The 2,822-nt window shown below is 44.1% G+C and overlaps 1 pseudogene; it reads left to right on the plus strand.

Annotated features, from left to right (window-relative positions):
- The first annotated feature begins 1,335 nt into the window (after positions 1-1,335).
- On the plus strand, positions 1,336-2,283 carry LOC112618974 (annotated as a pseudogene).
- The last annotated feature ends 539 nt before the right edge of the window (positions 2,284-2,822 follow it).

Genomic DNA, 2,822 nt, shown 5'->3' on the forward strand with positions numbered 1-2,822 from the left:
TCTTTAGCTCGGGTAGCGTGGAAAGGCCGATCTGAGATGGGGATGTCCGAGTAGCAACATGAACAATAGGAAGGAGCCATCCATGTGGGATCAGGTGTGAGCATTAGCGCAAAGAGAACAGCAGGTACAGGGAGTTCTGCAGGTCAGACCCCCTCTGGAGCCTCAAACTCAGACACTGCATTTGAAGGTAGACACGGGCCAACTTTTAGTTCATCCAAATGAACATGAGCAAAAGGGCAAGGTCTCTGGGCACCTTGTCACATGAGCTGTGGCTGAAGGAAGGGGGCGTTTCATCTGGAGATGACTTAGGGACACACAGTGGCTGTCTTCAGGCCTTTCAAATGTCAAAGAGAGAGGCGGTGGATTTATTATTTGTGATCCCAAGGAGAATAGCATGGATCGGTGAGTTCTGGGCACAGAAAAGCGGATTCTGCTCATATCAGGAATAAAATGGCCTAGCAAATGAAATGAGCCACTCATGAAGTAGTGATCCCACTCTCCATGAAATATGCAAGCAGAGGCCAAATAAGTAGCTGAGATTATAGGAAGTGTGGATGCAATTTTTTTTCATCAATAATTATCACTTACTCTTGCACTTGAATTGCTTATAGGTTACCACAAGATTTTGCTTCTCTCTGAATGCAGTACAATAGCCTTAGTCAGCCAGTCACTGGAGGGACGGCTGCCCCAAGGTTGGGGAACATCACAGCAGGGCAGGAGAAAACTGGCTGTTGGGTACAGAACACGCTTCTTGTCAAACCCAGAGCAGATTCTGGCAAAGACGAAAAGTGGAGGTCCTCACCTCCCTTTCATATGTTCCCCTTTTCTGTCCCAGCACCAGAAGATGGAATTTCCTTTCCTCACAATGGTCTAAGAAAAAACTAGTCTAAGCGATTAGAGAAAATATCCTCCTCTTCCCAAGTCCTGAAAGTTTTTATGTTGCACACCCTGGTAATAAAAATATTTCAGCTTCACAATAAACATATAAAAACGGTGTTCAACCTCTCATTATTCATCAGAGAAATGCAAATGAAAACTTCAAAGAGATGCCACAACACACTGACTGGAGGGGATAAAAGTAAAAAGACAGAATCACAGTGTGGGTGAGGTTGTGGGAGTGCAAATTGGTGCAACCACTATGGAAAACTCTTTGACAGTCATTACTAAAGCAGAATGTATACACAGCCCATGACTGAGCAATTCCTCTCCTAGGCATCTGCCCTGCATACAGTCACCAAAAGTCAAATATTAGAATGTTCATTCTAGCTCTCATCAGGCAACCTTGTGAAAGTGACATCACCTTTAAACCCTTGGTGGCAACCCCAACACACTGCCATGCAGCCCAGGGAAGACAGGGCAACCTGGAAGTCCAACTACTTCCTTCAGATCATCCAATTTTTCTATGATTATCTGAAATGTTTCATTGTAGGAGCAGCAATGTGGGCTCCAAGTAGATGCAGCAGATCCACATGTTCCTCTGAGGGAAGGCTGTGGTGCCAATGGGCAAGAACACCATGATGCACAAGGCCATCCAGGGGCACCTGGAAAACAACCCAGCTCTGGAAAAACTATTGCCTCATATCCAGGGAAATGTGGGCTTTGTGTTCACCAAGGAGGACCTCGCTGAGATCAGGGACATGCTGCTGGCTAGTAAGGTGCCAGCTGCCACCCATGCTGGTGCCATTGCCCCATGTGAAGTCACTGTTCCAGGCCAGAACACCGGTCTGGAGCCCAAGAAGACCTCCTTTCTCCAAGCTTTAAGCATCACCACTAAAATCACGAGTGACACCACTGAAATCCTGAGTGATGTGCAGCTGATCAAGACTGGTGACAAAGTGGGAGCCAGCAAAGCCACACTGCTGAACATGCTGAACATCTCTCCCTTCCCCCTTGGGCTGATTATCCAGCAGCTGTTCAACAGTAGCAGTATCTACAACCCTGAAGTGCTTGATATCCCATAGGAAACTGCATTCTCGCCACCTGGAGGGTCTCCGCAATGTTGCCAATGTTTGCCTGCAGATTGGTTACCCAACTGTTGCATCAGTACCTCATTCTACCATCGATGGGTACAAGCAAGTCCTGGCTTTGTCTGTGGAGACTGATTGTACCTTCCTACTTGCTGAAAAGGTCAAGGCCTTCTTGGCTGATCCATCTGCCTTTGTGGCTGCTGCCCCTGGGGCCACTGCCACCACTGCTGCTCCTGCTGCAGCTCCAGCCAAGGCTGAAGCCAAGGAAGAGTTGGAGGAGTTGGACGAGAATATGAGATTTGGCCTATTTGAGTAATCATCAAAAGGCAACCGACTCAACCAGGTTTATTTTCAAAACAAAGAAATAAAGGCTTACTTCTTTCAAAAAAATATTTATTCTAGTGTTATTCATAATATCCAAGTATCAGAAAGATACAAATACACATCAATGAATAAAAAACAGTGGTATAGTCACACAGTGGAATTCCATACAGCAATGTGTACAAATGATCTACAGCTACACACAGCAATAGGGATGAATCTCACAAACATAAAGTAAGTGGCCAAAAAAAAGACACATAAAAAAGCATTAGGATAAAACATATGAAATTGCCATTTATGAAGGTCAAAAACTGTTCATAGGGTTCAACATAAAACACGCTGTATAGTTCCATTTATATCATTTATCATAGGGTTCAACATAAAACATTCTGCATAGTTCCATTTATATCATTTATCATAGGGTTCAACATAAAACACTCTGTATAGTTCCATTTATATCATTTATCATAGGGTTCAACATAAAACACTCTGTATAGTTCTATTTATATCATTTATCATAGGGTTCAACATAAA

This window comes from Theropithecus gelada, chromosome 1, assembly GCF_003255815.1.
Source record: "Theropithecus gelada isolate Dixy chromosome 1, Tgel_1.0, whole genome shotgun sequence".
Lineage (NCBI taxonomy): Eukaryota > Metazoa > Chordata > Mammalia > Primates > Cercopithecidae > Theropithecus > Theropithecus gelada.